The sequence below is a fragment of the Carcharodon carcharias genome, chromosome 3 (genome assembly GCF_017639515.1).
Source record: "Carcharodon carcharias isolate sCarCar2 chromosome 3, sCarCar2.pri, whole genome shotgun sequence".
NCBI lineage: Eukaryota > Metazoa > Chordata > Chondrichthyes > Lamniformes > Lamnidae > Carcharodon > Carcharodon carcharias.
The window spans coordinates 224,289,050-224,299,064 of NC_054469.1; the positions used below are offsets into that span (position 1 = coordinate 224,289,050).

The window sequence follows — 10,015 nt, forward strand, 5'->3', positions numbered from 1 at the left end:
ACAAGATTTCTTTGTGCCATGAGTCAAGTTGTGATCTGAAGTGGGCTGCTTGAAAGTTGGTAGAAGCAAATTGAATAGTAACTTTCAAAAAGGAATTGCGTAATTATTTGGAAGGGAAAAAGAAAATTACAAGGCTATAGGGAAAGAACAGGGGCTAGGTTATCTCTTTGAAAGAGCCAGCACGGGCATGATTAGCTGAATGGCCTTCTGCTATAGCATTCTATGATTCTAACTAACATTGCTATACAGATGATCTGGCTATTACTTTATTGCTTTTGGGATCATGCTATGTGCAAATTGGCTGTGACATTTCCTACAACCATGACTACACTTTGAGAGTGCTTCATTGATTGTCCAGCTCTTCAGAATATCCTGAGGTTGTGAAAGTTACTACATAAATGTTTTTCTCTTTATATCCCCATTCAGACCCTTGTGATTTGTCTTTTTTGAAATCCAAGGAAATTGCATTATATGGGTAGCCTGCATCCATTAGTTTAGTTACAGCAGATTTCTGAGCCATGGCTTAGGTAAGAAGTATGTGTGTATGCTAGATTTATGTTGGTTGGCTCAGGTCAAAATTAGGTCAGTTTGTGCAATCTGAATTACGATTAGACATCTAAGATTTAAGTGTTCAGTTGGTCTAAAAGCAGTTTCAAATCTGAATTCATTGTTTCCTCAATTTTTAAAGCCAAAGTTCAGATCATGGAAGTGCAAAATATTTGCATTTGATCATGATGTGTTGGAAACTGAATCTCAATCCTAACTCTTGATTTGTTTTTTTTTAAAAAAAATGCAAGTATATTTGCAGCATGATCCTCGAGTGGAATTTCCTGTGTATTTGCGCCCAGAGGTGGACATAATCGAGGCATAAAGTGATTCCTAACTCTTGATTACACCTAAATTTCCTGCATCTCTTAAACCTATCTATTGATCCTTGCGTCATATATATCATGACTTGATACAGTGGCCCCACCTCCATGCTAAAGAGTTATTCATGTGAATTTCCTCTAATTGCACTGTTTCAAAGAGGGTGTAAAATCATGGCCAAAAATTTTAAGTGCCACAGGAAACTCATTTTCCTGGGGAAGTATCCTTACTGAAAATGACTTTGCTTTCTGTTTGAATGCATTGTTATGACTCCAGCATGATGTACACTCAGTTTAAAAAGCTTCCATGATTCCATTTTCTTAAAGGTGCTGTGCCTAATGTACATGAATAATTCTTAGCTTACCTGAAACTTCAACTATAGGACATAAAGAAGGAATATATGTGTTTCCTTGGGCCCTGATTTATGCTTTTTGCATAGAAATTTCTCCTCCAATGTATGCTAAAGAAGAATTTTATAATGATCAAATGGACCAAATTTCAGATGTAAGATTCCACTTAGCCCTGCAAGAAATTCTGTCATTTCTTTGAAGTTTGGATATTGGAACAGGTTTTTTGTTTATTTTTGTAAATAAATCTGCTTAGGTTTTTACTAGCAGGAAGCAGCAACTCACCAAAATTTAAAGCAGCTAAAGGTTAGATGGCAAATCGTCATTGACTCACTGACAAGCAGCCAAATAACTATATAATTTGTTCTTCAAAATCACTTTAGAAAGCCATGTTAGCAACGCGACTGCTGGTTAATGTCACGTCTATTTAATTTGATTATTTACCAAACTGACCTTTTATTCTAATCAAGAATACAGATGTTTGCTGTTTACCGTCCAATTCATGACCTAATAAATCTGGCACATGCATAAGAAAAGGAACATTAATTTTTGACAGGAACAAATTTTCCCAGTTGGATTTTCATGTTGAATAGCTTTGGATAGTCCTCAATAGTAAAGTGAGTCATACTTGATTCACTTTTTATTGGTGGCTATTTTCAACTATGTTGAAACCCCTGGATAATGTGTGCATTGCATTTCTCTTCTATTGTGAATTGTTGCTGTTTTATGCAACCGAAAGTCTATATATACTATGACACCAAAATGTGGAAAGTGTTGCAGTCACAATGCACAACCATAACTTATCTCCCATTACACTTACTGGGCTGATACGGGAGTGCACATGGTTACTGGACAGACTTTGAAATAAGTCTGATTCGGACAGTGATGTAAATGTTCCTTTATTGTTCCCTGGAAAATTTGAGGCAATTAGTATTTTTTTTTGTATGCTGGACATGTGCTACATTTACAACAGCACTTGATGGAGATTTCCCATGGTGTTGCTCAGCGAGCCAGAGGTTATGCAATCACAAAGTGAATGCTAGACTGTGGAAGTAGGGAGCAATGAATATCTGGAAGAGTTTTGAGACATGTAATCATACCTGCCTCTTCTCCATGCTCCCTCCCTCCCCTCCTCCCCCTCCCCCCCAACCCCCAAATGCTCTTTTGTTTCACTTTCTAAATAAAAATTCTTAATTTTTCTGCCAAAACCTGCAGTCTGTTTCGGCCTGTTTAAAGGAAAAGCTCATTCAATTGTTGTTACACATTGAAAAATAGAAGAATTCACAATTAAATAAAATATCAAGATTACATAAAATATGCAGCACAAAAGCAGGCCATTTGGCTCAACCAGTTCATGCTGGCATTTATCGTTTACTCATGTCTCCTTCATCCTTCCTCATCCAATTAGCCACACAACTGTGTATAAGCCATGTAACAACATACCCTTATGTTCCCTTCTTCCTTATGTTCTTGGCTATCTTCCCCCTTTAAAAGCTGTTCACCTCAACCACTCCATGTGGTAACCTGTTCCACATTCTTATCACTCACTGTGTAAAGAAATTTTCCTGAATTCCCTCTGATTTCTTGGCGACTACATTAATGGGCTCTATTTTTGCTCTTACGTACAAGTGGAAACATTGTCTACTTTGTCAAGCCCTTCATAATTTTGAAGACCTGTTAGGTCAGTCCTCAGCGTTCTCTTCGAGAAAAGCGATCCACCCTGGTTATCCTTCCCTGATTGATATAATCGCTCAGTTCTGGTATCATTTTGTTGATCTGTTTTGCAACCACCAGTACCTTTTATATCCTGTAGGAAATTATACAAATACTTCCTGCAAATTTTCTTCACATTGCATGTACGTGAGTGCAAGATGCTTGGAATGGGAAGCACAGGTGTTTGCTCAAATTGTAATTCAGCGATGGCCCTAATGAAGGGTGCATAACTTGAACCCAAGGCTTCTCAGTGGCACAGGCCTCTTTTATGCTAAATGTTATTTCAGGCATTTTGAACCCATAAAATATTCTATAGGTGGGAGTTTACTCTCTCTAATCCTTGTTATTCTGGGTGTTCTTGTACATGAATCATAAAGTAAGCATATGGGTAAGGAATTAGAATATAAGAGTAAGGAATTCTTATTACAATTGTACAGGGGCTTCGTGTGACTACAGTCGGGAGTACAGTGTACAGTTTTAGTCTCCTTGCCTAAGGAAGGATAAACTTGCTTTAGAGGAAGTGCAACAAAGGTTCAGCTAGACTGGTTCCTGGGGTAAGGGGATTGTCCTATGAGAACATTGGCCTTTAGCAGTTGGGAGATTGGAGTTTTGGAGGAAGGGTGAGAAGAAGTGTGAAGGGCTGGACTTTGGAGTAACTTCATGGGGGAAGGCATATGTGAGCACTGGGATTCTAAGCTTGAGTGAAGGAGCACACAGCAAGCTCATTCATGTATGGGGACAAAGGAACAAGGGAAGCAATCTAGCAGAACTGGACGTTTCCTGGCTCCTAGAGCAAACGGGAGAGTTTGGATGTACTTGGGCAGATGAATAAGGTTTCAGGTGGGTTAAGAATTTGGATTGGGTGAGTTGGTACAAAAGGCATTTAATGGGTGAGCTGTAGGGCAGCCAATGGCAAAGTACTTGGGTAAGGTCATAGTCCAGTCCACTCTGACCCAATCCTGCCAACAGAGATGCTTGCCCCCATGTGCTAGTTTTCTCCTTGGTTATCACAAAACTAGTATCTGTAAAAATCCTTGATCCAGTACTGTGGTTAGAGGATTGGGGCAAAATTAAAACTTATTTGCTGGGCAGGTTTTGTAACAATGAAAGGAGGCAGATGCTCCAGATATCTGAACCAGACCTCCAACATTGAGGGTAAAGCGCAAACCCAGAGCCATATTCCTCCAAGAGGTTGAGGAGAGTAGCTGTCCCTGTAACACTAAAGGCTAAAAACTCTGCTCGTTTAATAAATATCAAATGGATAAATAAGTGACCCTTAATAAAAAGGCTGTTTGGCCTTTCAAAAATCATTTCCAAAGTTCAAAAGTTAATCCTTCACTTCAAAAAAAAAAGGTATTCTTTGGATGTGGGTGTCACTGACAAGGCAGCATTTATGGCTCATCCTCCATTGCCCTTTAATGTTTTTAAACCAAGAAAAGTTCATTTATTTTACTTGCAATATCTTATTCTGTCAGTTCTGGAATATTGGACTTTCCTTTAATGGGGATAGAATACTAAAGAGGGGGAGTGATGCTCCAGTTGTAGAGTGCTATGTTTAGACTCCATCTGGGGCACTGCATTTAGTTTTGGACACGGGTTGCATAAACTTGGTTTGTATTTCCTTGATTTTAAAGCACTGTGGGCAAATGATTGAGGGGTGATCTAATTAATATAATTAAGGGATTTGATGGGTAGATACAGAGGAACTATTCTGTCTTGTTGAGGAATCCAGAACAAAAGGGAGCACAATCCTCCAGGAGTTAAATCTAGGGTAGTTGAAATCTGGAATTCACTTCCCCCAAAAGGCTGTGAATTCTGGGTCAATTAAAATTTTTAAGACTAAGGTAAGGATGTGAAAGGATATGGAACAAAAGCAAGTAAATAGAGCTTATAGAGGTATGGATCAACCATAATCTGCTGGAATGGCAGAAGCTAGAGGGACTGAATGAGCTACTCCAGTTATTGTGTAATGGAATCATTGGAAAAGAATGCACTGATCCTGATGATGGTCTGCTCACTTGAGGAAGGAGAAGCATCCTTATTTGCATTCTGGAGCCACAATGAAGAGGTGGTGCTAATTGTGATTTACATGGACAGCAGCCAAACAGGATTAACTGAGGCATTTATAGAATCAAGAGTTAGCAAAACCCAATAATTACCCCTCCCAGCCAAGTTATGCTGGTTTCTCAGAGAATTTTTCTGGTGACTTACACCACCATACAGGCACCCCCATTGAATAATACAAGTATTTTATTCAGAATTATTTACTTTTGCAGGTTGCTGGTATTTATAACAAGTAATTTTCAATTTGAGTAAAAATTCTAAGGTGGCAGTCTAAACCAACTTGACTAACTTTTGGACCGATTTGATTGGTTCAACTTCTCTTTGCTTTTACCTTGTACCCATTCCTTCTAGCCCATTTGTGATTTGTAGTTTCCTGAGCGTCAAGATTGGTGTTTTTCCTTCCTGAATGGCACTGACTGACTGGTATGATATCTATTTGCTCCCTTGTAATTTGTTGCTGTTTCCTTTGAACATGAAATTTGAGAAAATGCAAGGTTTATGTGTACAAAAAGATACAACAGCAGGTTTCCTTCCTTTAAAAGATGGGATTTACGGCAATCTCTTGACAGCTTCATTATCACTTTCACTAATACAATTTTTTTTAAATTTGCAGATTTTTAAAAAAACTCAAATTCTTAGACTGCTGAGCTTCTCAACTTTTCCACTTCTGAGGTCCCCCCTCCCTGTGTTAAAAATTCCACAAGTATTAGTTATGTAATAGAACATAAGTTTATTTTTGTTCTACTTCGTGAAACCTGTTGCTGAGAAACAATTCAGCCAATAATTGACGGTATCTTCGATAAGCACTCATTCACATACGTCATGGTCACTGTTCATCCTGGTGAGGTATTTCGTTTTCATTGTCACTTCTGAAAATCCAGCTGGTTGTGCTAAATGGGACCAACACTTTCATTGCTGCTGAAGAAGCAGTGATGTATTCGTTGGAAGCATTTTACACCAAAATATCGGCAGTGATGGTTTACCTAACTTGGTTCCGAGGGAACTGTCTTGTGAAAAGTCAGTGAGCTCTTTCAACAGCTTTGGGTCAGAGGGTAATAGTCTAGCTTGAATATTCTCACTACAGGAGTCTTTTGTAGCCCACATGGGTATGTAGCAGATTGTTTTATCTGGAAAATAAGTATTGCATTTGTTGCATAGACTAGAAGAGTACCCTACCAGTTGTGGTTTGCTTATGTCAAAAGTCAACCTTTTTTCTGGAATGCAAGATTGCGAGAGCTCAGATATGCCCATGGTCACCCTGTAAACATGAGCACTCTACACTTGCTGCTTTTTGAATATGTTAATTCTTTCATTCTGGGGTCAAAAAGTTCTCCCTTTTTGCATAGTTTTATTTAACTTATTAATTTCACTGAATAAGTCTGTGATGTAACCCAGTTTAACCAGCCAACCACTATTCAGAATTTCGAAGTTCAGGTTTCTTATCGGCTAGGAAAGTATGTACCTGTTCCCTGAGATGAAGTATACAGATGAACATTCTGCCTCAAGATAACCATCTCACTTCTGAATGCATGAGCATGAAATTTTGCTCTGTACCTATTTCATCACGAAGTACAGCAGAACACCTTTAATATATCGCTCCAGATTTAAAGCATTATCACAAGTGTTGAGAACATCATGAGCTGGTTCTATATCTTAAACAACACCAGATAGCTTTCTGGTTATTGCTGCAGCTCCATCAGTGCAGACCCCAATGCAATTTATAATCATAGAATAGTTGCAGCACAGGAAGAGGCCATTAAGCTCTTAATATCTGTGCCAGCTCTGCATCTCACCTATTCCCACTCCCCCCTCTTTTTTCCAGTAGCCCTGCAGTTTTTTTTTTCTTTTCAGGTAATTATCCAATTCTCTTTTGAGGGCCTCTATCTGCTTCCACTACACTCTGTGCATTCCAGATCTTAACCACTTGCTGCATAAAAGTTTTTCCAAATTTTGCCGTTGCTTTTGCATTAAATTGGTGTCCTTTGGGGTCTCAATCCTTCCGCCAACGGGAGCAGTTTTTCCTTGTCTACTCCGACCAGACCCCTTGATTTTGAACATAGTCAAATCTTCTTTTAATCTTCTCTTCAAGGAGCACAGCTCCAGATTCTCCATTTGTCCAGCTAATTTCTCCCAAAGGCATGAAATCATCCAGAAATTCAAAAATATTGAACAACTTTGTTGTCTTGAGCTCTTTACAAAGCAAAAAGTCATCTCTTATTTCCTTTTTCCAAGCAAGTCGAACACAGGTGACTAAATGGGACATCTTAGAAATGTCAATTCTAACAAAAGGTCATCAACCTGAAATGCTAATTGTTTCTCTCACCACAGGTGCTGCCTGACCTGCTGAGTATATCCATCATTTTCTGTTTCTATTTCCAATTTCTAGCGTCTGCAGTATTTTTTTTTATTTTAGAAGTGACTGTGGATTCAAGTTGTATAGCAGAGTCATTGCCATGCAGCTGATCAATGCATTGCAAAAGTGTCTTCTGACATTAAGTTAATCCCCCATTTGAGAGTATCATTTGACATTGGGATTTTTTCCAGCTCCTTGGCCTCCTCTCCAAACATTTCCCTCACCATTTCAATAGCACACATCATTATCTACCCCTCAGCAATCCAATGCAATATATTTTGCTTCAGCTATTTTTTAAGCGCCAAGTAGGATAACACTGCAAACTTTTTGTCAATGGCAGTTGTGGATGTCGTTCCTGCTTTAGGACTAACCATTTTCTTTTGCATATGTCATGCTTGATAATTAAATGCCTGTGTAATTTAAAAGGTTTCAAACTTTCATTGGACAATACTTGTGCACAAACTAGACATGGTGTTTGAGATATATCTCCACTTCCAGAACAAATAAACCAAATTAACGTCTTTGTATTTCTTTAATTTTGCAGGGTTAATGATGGCTTTAATTTTTTACACTCACTTTCTCCTTGGTGTTCTTCACTTTTTCAACTTCATGAAGGAAGTTCTGTATCATTGCTCTGTGGATGTTATTGTTTTGCAGCTAATGGTTCAGTTAAAGATTTATCTACATCTGGTACTTATTCTGTTAACGAGTTTCTTGCTCTTTGTATTTGGGTTCTTATGTTCTTTATAAAATAGTTGCATTACGGCTTATATAAGGAGAGAATGTGTTGTAACCGCAGGACCTGTTAATTTATGCACTTTCAGAATGTAACATGTAACAAGTAAGAATGTGCATAAATGCCAACCTTGGTCACATCCCAAGAATCAAACTATATCTTAAAAATATCCCAGCCCTCACGTGAATAAAGCATGATAACCTCAAATGGGAGAACATATCAGATACATCACATGGATGAACATCAAGTACCCCAGGTGTGAGCAAAGGAACAGGTACTCCAACCCCTTCTGAAGAGATATTGCCAGCTCTTCCTCCTAGATGTCCGACCTGTTCAATGACATTGGAAGCACTGACCCATATTTTTCAGCTATTTTCTTCCTGCTTCCCTTAGTGTTCAAGATTGCATGCCCTCGGACCACAGTGCCTTTTCTACTTTCAATTCCTCCAGTGCTATTACCTTTATGTATTTTTATCTTATTGAGTTGCTCCACCTTCTCCTGACCTTTGCCTTCCCTGCAGATATGGAAGGAGTATGCTTGCATACCAGGTCAGATGGCAAGCCCTATAATCCATCAAGACTGAAAGCGAAGTCAAAAACTCATCGTAGCCTGATCAGAGATCGCCTCTACACTGATGATGCTGCACTAGTTGCCCACAGTCCTCTACAAAGATCATGGACTGCCTCTCCTCCCTGACTACAAGTGTTAAGAAAACTGCGGACATGGGACAAGCACCCTGCTGGAAGTGGTGAGCAAATTGTGCTATGTTGGGTGCACGCTGACACAATTTGTTCCTTAATACAGTACCTGATACACACAGCAATGAGCACCTTTGGCTGACTCATGAGACATGTATGGGATAACATCAAACTGACCCTTAGGACCAAACTGATGGTGTATAAGGCCCATGTTCTCAGCATATTGTTGTATGGCTGTGAAACATGGACGACTTACAGTTATCAAGAAGCTCAACGATTTCCACCTTCATTATTTGCAGCACATTATGGGCCTATCTTGGCTGGACAAAATCATGAATGTGATAGCCCTCAAAGGCAGAACTCCCAGTTATGTTAGCACTCAACAGAGATGGCTTCATTGGCTTGGGCACATCAGGATGACTGTCGCATAGCCAAGGGCTTGCCGTGTGGTGAGATAGCTAGAGCCAGATGACCAGTGGGGCATCCAAAGCTCTGCTTCTGGGATGCTTGCAAGCATGACATGAAGGCCATAAACATTATCATGTGGGAGCCACTAGCTGATGACAGGAAAACAGTGATATCTCCTGTAGGCTGATCTGCACCACCATCATGACCAATGGCTACTGCAGCTTGGTGCCAGATGCCAACATCAAAAATAACGTGACACCTGGTAGCTTCATGTGCAGCACTTGTGGCAGAACCTGCCTCTCGAAGACTGGCCTCTTCAGCCATTAACAAAGGTGCGCCATGTGGCGACATCCCATCTGAAATGCACTGCTTACTGCGTGCCCATCTTTTGCAGATGTAAGGACGCTGACAATCTCTTGTACTGTTTCATTTCTGTGATTACATTCAAGTAAAATTGGGGAGAAAGTATTCGTTCACCTCGTCATTCATTATTCTCCATAAAAAGATATGCTTTTTCATCTCTGAGCCCTCTTTTCTGTATTTCTTTTCGCTTTTTGTGTTAAATTCCTTTATTTCCCTTTGTTACAACAACATCTTTTTAACGCCTTTAATGAAATAAAATGTCCCAAGTTGCTTCACAGCAGTATTATCTTTCCTCTGTTTTCTATTGTCAGCTTGAATTTCTTCTGTTACAGGTATTAAACTTAGATGTACTTTTAAAATAAATATTCTCATGGAACCACAGATGAACTGAAATCAAATAAACTTCAGTTTTTGCTGTGCCACTTTTAACTCTGGTGGGAATATATTCGGCCCGTTCTAATCATC

At 39.3% G+C, this 10,015-nt stretch overlaps 1 protein-coding gene across 1 annotated transcript in view; it reads left to right on the forward strand.

The window, feature by feature from the left end:
* The window catches only part of LOC121276138 (zinc finger CCHC domain-containing protein 2-like), an 83,067-nt gene extending 73,371 nt beyond the window's left edge, over window positions 1-9,696 (forward strand). Inside the window, exon 15 of the transcript XR_005942613.1 lies at window positions 8,602-9,696. The gene's annotated coding sequence lies outside the window, so the exon portion shown is untranslated. The remainder of the gene's footprint in view (window positions 1-8,601) is intronic.
* The last annotated feature ends 319 nt before the right edge of the window (window positions 9,697-10,015 follow it).